Here is a 13,729-nt window from a genome sequence, read left to right as displayed (position 1 = left end):
TGACAACATCATACAGGGTCAACTGAAGCATTACTAAGACTTTTTGAAGTTGTTAGATTTCCTTAAGCATTTCTAAAACTTTTCACATGAGAAAGTAAGAAAGCAAAATATGGTATTTTAGGAATGAAATTCTGGCTAACAGGGTTATGGGGCATCTGAGAAGTCACGGGATAGGTCTAACTTTCTCAGAGGGGAGGATGCAATTGTTTTTTTTTCCCCCTTTATTTCCAACATCTGCTCTTAAAATTAGTTCTGCACAAATGTTTGCGGATGCAGAGCAGCTGGCAGTCTTGCCTGCATTTTGCCCATTGGTGGATTATAAGCAAGTCACTGAAGTGGAGCTATTGAATTTTCCATCTGTGTTCTAGTGTTTTCAGAGAACTGGCAAATTTATGTTCTGGAACATTGGACTCAGAATGTTAACATCCTACTGAATACTGGTTAGAGATTGAGATATTCATAGCAGAATTGAAAGTTTACATCTAATCTCTCAAGGCAACAAAATTTGAAAATATACTCTCTTGGCTGGGTGCGGTGGCTCATGCCTGTAATCCCAGCACTTTGGGAGGCCGAGGTGGGTGGATCACGAGGTCAAGAGATCGAGACCATCCTGTTCAACATGGTGATACCCCGTCTCTACTAAAAATACAAAAAATTAGCTGGGCATGGTGGCATGTGCCTGTAATCCCAGCTACTCAGGAGGCTGAGGCAGGAGAATTGCCTGAACCCAGGAGGCGGAGGTTGCGGTGAGCCAAGATTGAGCCATTGCACTCCAGCCTGGGTAACAAGAGTGAAACCCCGTCTCAAAAAAAAAAAAAAAAAATATATATATATATATATATACCTCTTGCAGCCATTTGTAGGCAATTCCTTTTCAGGTAAGTGTGGAATAAAGATATATTGTTCTATTTACATTAGTGCTTTCTGATTCATTTGATTTTTGAAATAAATCAGAAAAACAAATATGCCCTTCTTAATCAAAAATACAAAATAAAACAAGCTACAATTTTCATCTTTCAGAGTGGCAAAAATAAGAGACTATAAATATTTCCAAAGCTAGGAAAAGAGAAAGAGGAACTCTCACATACTAATGGTTGGGAGTGTAAAATGGTAAAATTTTTCTGAAAGTAATATGATATTGTGTCAGAAATCTTAAAGATATTCATTACCCTTAGTATTAGTTGATTACAGAGTTTATTTTAGAGAAATAGAGAGGTGTATAAATATTTATACAAAAAATATTCCCTAATTTTTTTCTTATATTACATACATCAGCCCAAATGTTCCACAACAGGTGAGTAATTAAATTGTAACATATTGAAATGAGTTACTGTCCTTAGTACAACATAGAGAACTCTTATTTCAGCCAAATCCTTTAATAAGCCAGATTGACTCTGTTAAATGAAAAAACACTGATTAAAGCAGTGGTCTATTAGACATTATGCTTGCTCTTTGGTTTTCAAAGTTATTAAAAGGTAAAATTATTTCTTTTGTATCATGAACATGTTTGTTTTTAGACTAATTCCAGCTCCAATTCTTGAAAATTAAAAGTTTACAGCTTTCAGTTTGTTTTAGCATCTTATGGAATTGGTAACTAATATTACTAGTATCCAGTGGCCATAACATCAGCATGAACTCTTGGCTCCCATTCAAGAAACAAAATACAACAGTAATATTTAAAAGAGTGTGTATCTCTATTCCTAGAGACTACCTCAAAAAAGAAAGAAATCTCCCTCCCTCCCAAAAGAGATTAATGATATCTACAAAAGGTTAAATGGGTACAGGAACAATAACTAAAGAAGGCAGAGTATGGCCAGGTACAGTGGCTCACGCCTGTAATTCCCAGCATTTTGAGAGGCTGAAGCAGGCAGATCATTTGAGGTCAGGAGTTCGAGACCAGCCTGGCCAACATAGTGAAACGCCATCTTACTAAAAATACAAAAAAATTAGCCAGGTGTGGTGGTACATGCCTGTAGTCCCAGCTACTTGGGAGGGTGGGGCAGGAGAATTTCTTAAACCCGGAAGACAGAGGTTGCAGTGAGCTGAGATGGCGCCACTGCACTCCAGCCTGGGAGACAGAGTGAGACTCCATCTCAAAAAAAAAAAAAAAAAAAAAAAAAAAGCCGGGCGCGGTAGCTCACACCTGTAATCCCAGCACTTTGGGAGACCAAGGTGGGTGGATCACAAGGTCAAGAGATCGAGACCATCCCGGTCAATATGGTGAAACCCCGTCTCTACTAAAAATACAAAAAATTAGCTGGGCATGGTGGCACATGCCTGTAATCCCAGCTGCTCAGGAGGCTAAGGCAGGAGAATCACTTGAACCTGGGAGGCAGAGATTGCAATGAGCCGAGTTTGTGCCCCTGCACTCCAGCCTGGGCGACAGAGCCAGACTCCATTTTGATAAAAAAAAAAAAAAATCTCCAAAGAAACACACAGAACAAACATGGAGACAAGAAATATAAAAAACAAAGCCACAAATCCAGAAAAAAGGTTGAACTGTAGCATCATCAACTTCCAAGGCAAACAGCAATCAACTTTTACTATTGGTATAGGACATTGGAACTGAATACAGCAAATTTAAATTAATTGAAAACCCCCATCCAAGAAAAAGTTTCCTTCCATCTTCCATTCTGTTTTTAGAAGACGTTATAGACAAGTACAGAAATTACTATCAGTGACTGATCGACTTACTTAAACAAGCTTCTAGGGAAAGTTCTTGGCAAATTTGATATATGGTCCAGTTTCCTACACTTTCTACATTTTTTTCCCTTAAGAGGAAAATATTCAAAATAATGATTGGTTTCCAGAAAAATTTATTAATAGGCTAAAGAAAGATATTTTATTAAAAGGGGTTTTCAGGCTAGGCACAACAGCTCATGCCTGTAATCCCAGCACTTTGGGAGGCTGAGGCGGGTGACTCACATGAGCTCAATTTGAGACTAGCCTGGGCAACATGGCAAATCCCATCTGTACAGAAAATAAAAAAATTAGCTGAGCATGGTGGTGCATGCCTGTAGTCCCAGCTACTCAAGAGGCCAAGGTGTGAGGATCGCTTGAGCCTGGGAGGCAGAGGTTGCAGTGAGCCTAGATTGTGTCACTGCACTCTAGCCTGGGTGACAGAGCAAGACTCTGTCTCAAAAAAATGAGGAGGTTGTGGGTGGGTTTCAGAGTGACATGTTTAACTTAAAAAATAAATTTGGGCCGGGCGTGGTGGCTCACGCCTGTAATCCCAGCACTTTGAGAGGCTGAGGAGGGTGGATCACGAGGTCAAGAGATCAAGACCATCCTGGTCAACATGGTGAAACCCCGTCTCTACTAAAAATAAAAAATAAAAAAAAATTAGCTGGGTACGGTGGCGCGTGCCTGTAATCCCAGCTACTCAGGAGGCTGAGGCAGGAGAATTGCCTGAACCCAGGAGGCGGAGGTTGCGGTGAGCCAAGATCGCGCCATTGCACTCCAGCCTGGGTAACAAGAGCGAAACTCTGTCTCAAAAAAAAAAAAAAAAAAAAAATTGGTTTGTTTTATAAATAAATATTTTGATAAGGTTAGGCTTTGTGTCCCCACCCAAATCTCATCTTGAACTGAACTCCCTATAACCCCATAAGGGAGAGACCAGGTGGACTTAATTGAATCATGGGCAGTTTTCTCCATGCTGTTCTCATGATAGTGAGTGAGTTCTCATGAGATCTGATGGTTTTAAAAGGGATTCTTCCCTGCTTTGCTTGGCACTTCTCCTTCCTGCTGCCTGGTAAAGAAGATGCTTTGGTTCCCCTTCACCTTCCACCATGCTTGTAAGTTTCCTGAGGCCTCCCAGCCATGCTGAATTGTGAGTTGATTAAACCTCTTTATAAATTACCTAGTCTAGGGTATGACCTTACAGCAGCATTAGAACAGACTAACACTTTAATTATTTATGAATAAATAATTAAATTGCCTTTATGAGCTGTGAAAAGAACATAGAGATGCAGAATTCTCTGTGACTGTTAGGCAAGGCCTCCGTTAGATAACATCTAACTCAGTCAGAAAATTAAGTTAATTATAACGCTACAGATTTTCAAAAATTGAGTTGGTCCTGAGCCCTCTTTTCTCTCCCTGTAACTCTCCCTTAAGTGATCCCATTAGTCCCAGGACTTCTAATATCAACTATTTGCTAATGACTCCCAAATGTGCAGCTGCTTCTCAATTTAGGAGGCTAAATTCTGATAAAGTTAAAACAATCATAGAGTCACAAAATCATTAAGTCAAACTAAGGTAAGTTGGAGACTGTATATCACTCTCTCTAAACTCTGAACTCATATAATCAACTATGTGTCATCACCACTGACAGTCTCACAGTCATCTGAAACTTATCATGTTAGAACTATACACCCCATTTCAACTTCCATTCTCTCCCCACAAGCCTGTCCAGGACTAGTATTCCTTAACTCAGAAAACAATGCAAACATATACCTCGGTTGCTCTAATCAGAAATCTGGAGTAATCCTTGACCCTTTGTCTCAAGCCTTCTGTTCAACTTATCAGTAAGCCCTGCAGGTTCTATATCCAAAATATGTCTTAAATTTATTTAACTCTTGTTGTCTCTGAGTATCACCTCTTACCTGCAGTTGCCTCCCTACTGGCCTCCTTCTTTCCACCCTTAAGTCCTATAGTGTCTTCTCCACAGAGCATCCAAAGCCATCTTTTGAAAGCACAAACATGGTCACTCTCACGTTGAAAACCTTTCAGTGGTATTCCCATAGTTCTTGGGGAAAAAAAATTCAAATTTCTCATTACAGTCGGTAAAGCCTCATATGATTTCATCCTTGCCTACTTCTCTATAGTTTCCTCATTGAGCTCCACTACATTATGATCCAGCCACACTGTCCTCTCTTCAAGTTCCTCAAACATGCCAAACTCTCTCCCACTTTGAGGCTTTGAATATGCCTTTTGTTTAAATGACTCCTTTCCTTTACCCTATGGCTGGCTCCTCCTTATTCTCCAAACTTCACTCAGTATAACTCCATAATGGAGGCCTTGCCTAACATCCAATCTATGTACTGCTCCCTGTTTATTTCAGTCATAAAATTATCACAATGTGTAATTACAAATTTTTATACATATTTATAATGAAAACTATAAACAACTGATGAAAAAAGTTGAAGGAGACACCAAAAAATGGAAAGATATTCCATGTTCATGGATTGGAAGAATCAATACTGTGAAAATGTTCATAGTACATACACAAAGCAATCTACAGATTCGATGTAATTTATATCAAAATACCAATGACATTCACAGAAATAGGAAAAACAACCCTAAAATTTATGTGGAACCATTAAAGACCCAGAACAGCCAAAGCTATCCTAAGTAAAAAACAACAACAACAAAAACTGGAGGAATCATATTACCTGACTTCCAATTATACTACAAAGCAACGGTAACCAAAACAGCATGAAAACAGACACACAAACCAATGGAACAGAAAAGAGAACCCAGAAAGAAATCCACACATCTACAGTGAACTCGTCTTCAGGAACAGTGTCAAGAACATACACACTGGGGAAGAGATAGTCTCTTCAACAAATGGTGCTGAAAAACTGAATATCTATATGCAGAAGAATAAAATTAGACCTCTATCTCTCACCACATACAAAAATCAAATATAAATTGATTAAAAAATTGAATATAAGACCTCAAACTATGAAACCACTATAAGAAAACACTGGGGGAACTCTCCAGGATCTTGGACTGGGCAAAGATTTCTTCAGTAATATCCCATAAGCACAGACAACTTAAGCAAAAATGGAAAAATGGGATCATATCAAGGTAAAAAGCTTTTGCACAGCAAAGAAAATAGTCAACAAAGTGAAGAGACAACCCACAGAATGGAAGAAAACATCTGCAAACTAGCAATCTAATGAGGGATTAATAACCAGAATTCATAAGGGGCTCCAAAAAACTCTATAGGAAAAAAAATCTAATAATCCAATTAAAAAATGGGCAAAAGACTTGAATAAACATTTCTCAAAAGAAGACATACAAACGGCAAATAGGCATATGAAAAGGTACTCAACATCACTGATTATCAGAGAAATGCAAATCAAAACTACAATGAGATATCATCTCACCCCGGATAAAATGGCTTTTATCCAAAAGACAGACAATGATGAATGCTGGTGAGGATGTGGAGAAAAGGGAACCCTTGTAAACTGTTGATGGGAATGTAAACTAATACAACCACTGTGGAGAATAGTTTGGAGGTTCCTCAAAAAACTAAAAATAGAGCTACCATATGATCTAGCAATCCCACTGCTGGGCATATTCCTGAAAGAAAAGAAATCAGTATATCAAAGAGGTATATGTACTCCTATGTTTATTGCAGCACTGTCTACAATAGCCAAGATCTGGAAGCAACCTTAGTGTCTATCAACAGATGAATGGATAAAGAAAATGTGGCCCTTATATACAATGGAGATTCAGTCATTTAAAAAATGAGATCCTGTCATTTGCAACAACATGGATGAAACTGGAGGTCATTACTTTAAGTGAAATGGCCAGGCACAGAAAGACAAACATCTTGTATTCTCATTTATTTACAGGTCTAAAAATCAAAACAATGGAACTCATGGAGATAGAGAAGGATGGTTACCAGAGGCTAGGAAGAGTAGCAGAGGGATAAGAGGGAGGTAAGAATGGTTAATGGGTACCAAAAAAAAAAAAAAAAATAGAATGAATAAAACCTAGTATTTGGCTCAGCAGAGTGGCTCACACGTGTAATCCTAGCACTTTAGGAGTTTGCCAGATTGCTTGAGTCTAGCAGTTTAAGACCAGCCTGGGCAACATAGTGAGATCCTGTCTCTACAAAAAATTTAAAAATTAGCCAGACATGGTAGCTTGTGCCTGTAGTCCCAGCTACTCGGGAGACTGAGGTGGGAGGATTGCCTTGGTCCAGGAGGTCAAGGCTGCAGTAAGTCAAGATCATGCCACTGCACTCCAGTCTAGGTGACAGAGCAAGACCCTGTCTGGAAGACAACACGACAGGGTGACTACAGTAATAATTGTACATTTTAAAAGAACAACAGTATAATTGGATTATAATACAAAGGATAACTGCTCGAGGGAGGGATACCCCATTTTCCATGATGTGATTTTTACACACTATATGCCTGTATCAAAAAATCTCACATACCCCATAAATATATATATGAACAATGTACCCACAAAAATTAAAAAGAGAGAAAAATCCCAAATTTGTATGCGTGCTTAATTCTATCTTTACTACTACTATAGATAAAGAAAGCTTCATGAGGAAATTATGCCTGCTTTGTTCATCAGTACATACTTACTGCCTAGTATAGTGTGTGACACACAGTTGATGCTCAAAATATATGTTTAGAATAAATAAATCAATGGATGAAGATTTAAAAAAAACAATTGGAGAAATAGAAACAAAGATTTTAAAAAGTATCGACTATGAATCTCCCTTACTATCTTATTTAGCATTCATATTTCTTCTGGATTTCTACTATAATAGATATTCCATATTAAATAATGAGTTACTAGTCATAGTATTAGCATAAGGCATGTGCAAAAAAAGAAAATCCAGCTGTGTCCTACTAAATATACATGCTATGATTGTAACTAATAAGCAAATTAATGGTGTAATATGAAACTCAAGATCTCGATTGCTTAATTTTCTGAGCTATATAAAAAATGGATAGGCAGAAAAACAAAGCAGCAAGTGAATAACAGAAGTCTGGCTCAAGATTTATTAATATTCTGAAGTCAATCACAGGAAAACAAATACAGTATTGTGCTCTTTGTCATAATTATACAAAATATACAAATTGGCTAAATTTCATTATTTCCCCCCACATCTCATATCTGTACATTTTTAAAAAATGTGTCCAGAAGCAGTTTTAAAATTCCATGGTAAAAAATCTAAGAGCTAAAATATAATTACCATGTTTTCCAAACAAAAATATCAGAATGTTGACATAAATTTAACCTAAGAATATTAAAAATCTGAATATAAACAAAGTATTATCATTCCATATTACAGATATACACAGACTCAGCCATGTAATCTATCTAGAATGAGTGATAAGTGTAAGAGGTAGAATCAGTATTCAAACAGGTTTTTCTTACTCAGAGGCTCATGATGTTTCCACTTTTCTACAGTGCTTCTGCTTTTTTTTTAAATAAATTTTATTTTTTAGATCAGCTTTAGATTCACAGCAAAACTGAACAGAAGGTACACAGATTTCCTATATACTCCCTGCCTCCACACACCTATATACCCTCCCCCATTTTCAACATCTTTTACCAGAGTGGTACATTTGTTACAACTGACATGCTGCTCATTTTCTCATTCACTCCAAGATGAACTGCATACCTACTAGGTGTTATTGTGAACAATTGGACATTAGAAAGAAAATACAACTCATCCTTAAAGTTAATAAATACTCCCAGAATCAAAACCTAACCTGAGAGAGAACAGACCACCTGAAACAAAGAAGATCAACTGTCTTTTTCTTTGTGAAGTCTGCTCTAACAGCATGTGACATTGATCTGAGGCCTCCAGCCAATCAGAAAATCATCAAAACAAGATGCAATGTTTCCAAATCCCAGCCAAGGCTCATGAAAATTAAGCTGGTGAAAGCAATGCCACAAATGTAATGTTGGGCATACTAAATTTTGACACCTAAAGATGAAAGAGACTGGAATGTTAAAAAGATAAAATATGTTTTCAAAAATTTATTGTTACAAAACAATTGGTTCATGAGACTCAAATAAAAATAAAAGCAAAAATAAGTTGCAAAGACAACTCAATATACTGTATACACATTCTGCTAGGATGAAGAGCCTTCTAGTCATTCATTCAAACCAATCATCCATCCATCCATCCACCTATTATCCGTCTAGCTAGCCGGCCATCAGACATCACTGAGTGCCTACTAAATGTTGGGCACTCTGCTGAACAGTATACAAAACGGATAACGTAGTCTTCACTCTAAGGTTACCTTCAGTTTAGTACTGGAAGTAAAATATAATCACAAGGTAGAAAGAAGTTACATTGTGCTCAAGGATTAGGGAGGGCTTTGTGAAGAAGAGATGCTTGAACTGGGCACTGACACACCTAGAAGATGCAGACATATAGAAATCTGAGGAGAGTGTACTTGTGCGTTCTGAGTATAGGCAGTGAGTTGAATTCTGTAGAGAGGCTAAATACAATCTAAGTTTCACTTTGGGAGTCTAGGATTCTGCTATTAATTCAGCCCATTTATATCATAAACACTGGGATACTTCCTACTTGTAAACTATAAAATTGAGCTAATACTACTCTCCTCCCTTACTGGGATTTTGTGAGGAATTTTATTTATTTATTTACAATGAATAATACAACCAGAAGAAGATTTTCTTCCTGAATTTTAAAAGGTGGAAAAGAATTTTACACATTCTAGTCTCATTCCTAGTCTCTCCTTAATAAATTTTGCATGAGTCATAGTACTTTCTCTAGCCAATATGAAAAGTAAATAAGATAATTCCTCCAAGTATCATAAAATTCTTTGGCCTCCTCATCTGTGTCCTAACCTTATTGAGTTAACAACAGATATGAGACACAGCAGCTACCTGCGAGATGAAACAGGAAGACAGAAAACACACTCAGGTGAATTGTTTGCTGCCACCAAGAATATAAGTTAATTATTAACGTAAAAAGTAATTCTCAGAAACTGGAAGGGGTGTTATATGGATTTACCTCACACAGAGGAGACAGGAAGACAGGCAGTGATCTGCCTGAGATTGCCCAGCCAATTAATGGCAGACTTGGGGCTTTCATTTCTGGTCCAGTGTCTTTTTCTGTCTTTCTCTTTTCCTTCTTTCATTCTCTTTCTCTTTCTTTCTCTCTTTTCTTTCCTTTCCTCTTTTTTTTTTTTTCCAGACAGGGTCTCATTCTGTCACCAAGGATAGAGACAGCTGCAGGCTTGACTCCCCTAGGCTCAAGTGAGCCACCTCAGTCTGCCATGTAGCTAGGACTACAGGTGTGCACCACCAAAACCAGCTAATTTTTCTATTTTTTGTAGAGACGGGGTCTCACTATGTTGCCTAGGCTGGTCTCAAACTCCTGGGCTCCACCAATCCACCTTGGCCTCCCAAAGTGCTGGGATTATAGGTGAGCCAATTTTTTTCTTTAAACCAGAGGTTGAAACTGAAACCTCCCTGTAGAACTGTTCTGTATAACTCTCATGGTATATATTTTTAATTAATCTGATTTTTAGACAAGAGATACACAGAGACTCCAACAATTCCCTAAATCTTATATAGGCCCAATTCATATATTCATGCTGCCTGCCTGGCTTTGGTAAGCAAATTAGTTCTGACTCTTGCTTTACACTGTGCCGTCTTGTCTAATAATACATGTGAATTTAATTAAGAAAGTTACTTCCCTCCCATCCCAAATCTCAAAGGCAAAAGGTTTTTTCTTTTCCCTAAGAAATACTACCTCATATTTGAGTAATACTTTCATAAAAATAACATTCTTTGTGTAGGACATTTTATGAAGATATAAAGATAAGTGAATGTGCTCATGGTTATGAAGCTAATTAGGGCTAGGCCTCAGGATTCCTGACTCAGTTCGGGAGTCTTTTTATTAATATTAAGCCTTGAGCCCAAAGGATCAAACACATATCTCACAACAATTCATTTAGGGCTCAATTATTTGTTTTCAGAAAAATATTTATATCAAAGTAAAATGAACATATTGAGTTTTGAATAACATCTTTCATAGGTATAAGGAAATCTAAAAGATACAGAGTAGTATCTGTGTGCCCATTATATATTCCAAATTGTGATTGTCTTCAAATATAAACATGTAACCAGTTATCACAAATGGAATGTACGAATAACAAAGTGTTAATGAATAAAGATTTTTTAAAGACACAAAGACTAGAAACTAGAATTTGATACACTGCCAGCATCTGTACATATATGAAGTATTGACGATTTCCCAAACCCCAGTTACAGTAGCTATAAGTTTATTGTCAGTTGGCCACCAAAGAATAGTAGGATAGTTTTACAGTGAAAAGGAGAAATAAAACTCCTTTATTAAACTCCTTATATTAAATGGAGTTAGGGAATTGTGAACCATCTGTAATGCCTATTTTCCCTATTACCTTATTAATAAACTGAAATAATCATGAAAAGTATACTTGGCAGATGAAATTAGAACTTGAAAATTCCCCCAAAACTTTTAAATGAACTCAAACTTTTACAGGCTTCAAGGAGAAAAACAAACAAACAAACATCTCCAAACATTTTCATTGAGAAAAAAACCACATTATTTGCTTCTTAAGATGTATAGGAAGTCATTTGGTTACAGAACTCAATGGCTGAAAACTTGGTTTCAACCGTTGATACATAGCTGTCCTATTACCTGAATAGCTATACAATGCCAGTTTTAACTTCTTCTAAAATTAGAATGTAATTATTAATATTTGGAAAATGATGTCTGGAGCATACTCACTGCTATTACTGATGGAAGTGTAAACTAATATAACTGTTTTAGAAAGTAATTTGGCACACTTACCAAAAACCTTTCAAAAGTTCACACGTTTTTCTCTAGTAAATCCCTTTTCATGTGCACAATTTCTTTCTCCTACTATCATTACCATCAAATGAATCCAACAAATTTGAAATCACCAAGGATTTGTAACTGGCCTTAAGATAGTAGCCTGGACTTTTCCCCACACCTCATTATATACTCAAGGTAGCATTCTATTCTCACATGGCACTTTACAATACATGCTTTTAAATAAATATGCTCCGGCCAGGCATGGTGACTCACACCTGTAATCCCAGCACTTTGGGAGGCCAGGGCAGGTGTATCACAGGTCAGGAGTTTGAGACCAGTTTGGCCAACATGGTGAAACACTGTCTCTACCAAAAATACAAAGATTAGCTGGGTATGGTGGCAGGTGCCTATAATCCCAGCTACTCAGGAGGCTTAGGCAGGAGAATTGCTTGAACCTGGGAGGTAGAGGTTGTAGTGAGTCAAGATGTCAAGATCAAGCCACTGCACTCTAGCCTGGGTGACACAGCAAGACTCCATCTCAAAAAAATAAAATAAAGATGCTTCCAGCTGGAAGTCTACCAAGTTATCATCAACGACAATTTTTTTTTTTTTGAGACAGAGTTTTGCTCTTGTCGCCCAGGCTGGAGTGCAATGGTGTGATCTTGGCTCACTGCAACCTCCGGCTCCTGGGTCCAAGTGATTCTCCTGCCTCAGCCTCCCAAGTAGCTGGGATTACAGGCATGGGCCACCATGCCTGGCTAATTATGTATTTTTAGTAGAGATGGGGTTTCTCCATGTTGGTCAGGCTGGTCTCAAACTTCCGACCTCAGGTGATCTGTCCACCTCAGCCTCCCAAAGTGCTAGGATTACAGGTGTGAGCCACTGTGCCCAGCCAATTTCTTATTAAAAAAATTTTTTTTGTAGAGATGGGGTGTCACTATGTTACTCAGGCTGGTCTTCAACTCCTGGGCTCAAGCAATCCTCTCACCCCAGCCTCTCAAAGTTTTTTTATTAAAGGCATGAGCCACCACACCCAGCCCATTTTTTTTTTTTTTTTGAGACAAAGTCTCACTCTTGTGCCCCAGGAGTGCAATGGTGCAATCTCAGCTCACTGCAACCTCCGCCTCCTGGGTTTAAGCGATTCTCCTGCCTCAGCCTCCCAAACAGCTGGGATTACAGGTGCCTGCCATCATACCTTGCTAACTTTTACATTTTTAGTACAGACAGGGTTTCGCCATGTTGGCCGGGCTGGTTTTGAACTCCTGGCCTCAGGTGATCTGCCCACCTCAGCCTCCCAAAGTGCTGGGATTACAGGCATGAGCCACTGAGCTCAGCCCAATTTTTTTCTTAATGGCCAAATGATATTCTTACGCCCAGAATCCTTTTCAAAAGCATGATGTCTGGGTTTTTATGCTATTGTGTAAGATGTGACTCCCTTAACTTAGTTACAACATCGGTACATTGTCTGATGTGAAAAGAAAGAAAATAGAAAAGAAAAAAGGAAAAAAAAAAACTCCTATGCTTAGTAACAAGTTGGATTTTGGTACAGTAAAAGGTACCTATTAAAAACTGGTATTAATTTTTAGAGTTAATAAGTTTAAAGAATTTAAACTCTGAATAATGAGTACCTTTTATATTTTGGGCTATATCTTTGTAATTCACACATTTTCCAAATCCTATGTTAGTTGTAAATTTATTGAGTGCCCACTATGTGCTTAACAGCTGTAAAAAGAAGAAACGATTTTAAAAGAAACGGAAGACACAGTATCCTATCATATTTCGGAAAGGTTTTTGCTAGTCTCTGTAGCAGTCAGGGCAAGCAGATTAGTCTTATCTAAATATACATGACAATTATAATATCCAAATATAAATTATACTGTATATAAATAGAAATTTTTATCTATGCATGACAAATTGATAAAACTGCACATTGGATATACTTTAAGTTCTCCTGGAATAAAGAATGGGAATGTCATCCTTTAGTAAGGTTAAATCATAACAGGAAATGGACATTTAAGTCACAAAGGATGAGTTAACTCTCTTCCTAGCCAGCCTAACTTCTCTTCCAGACTAACTCCTTATTTAGTGTTTAGACCACTCCCTGAGACCTGTTCCTATCAATTATCTCCAGTCTCAGTTTTATCTTCTATCTCTTTCCCCACCACCATTACTTAG

The 13,729-nt window shown here is 37.6% G+C and overlaps 1 protein-coding gene and 1 pseudogene across 9 annotated transcripts in view; one reads left to right on the top strand and one right to left on the bottom strand.

The window, feature by feature from the left end:
* SSH2 (slingshot protein phosphatase 2) overlaps nucleotides 1-13,729 on the bottom strand; it is a 306,939-nt gene that overhangs the window by 245,551 nt on the left and 47,659 nt on the right. The gene's annotated exons all lie outside the window — the stretch shown is intronic.
* On the top strand, nucleotides 12,933-13,030 carry LOC118154417 (small nucleolar RNA U13; annotated as a pseudogene).

This window comes from Callithrix jacchus, chromosome 5, assembly GCF_049354715.1.
Source record: "Callithrix jacchus isolate 240 chromosome 5, calJac240_pri, whole genome shotgun sequence".
NCBI lineage: Eukaryota > Metazoa > Chordata > Mammalia > Primates > Cebidae > Callithrix > Callithrix jacchus.
Note: the sequence above shows the minus strand (reverse complement) of the source record. Positions and strands in the feature narration are given on the sequence as shown.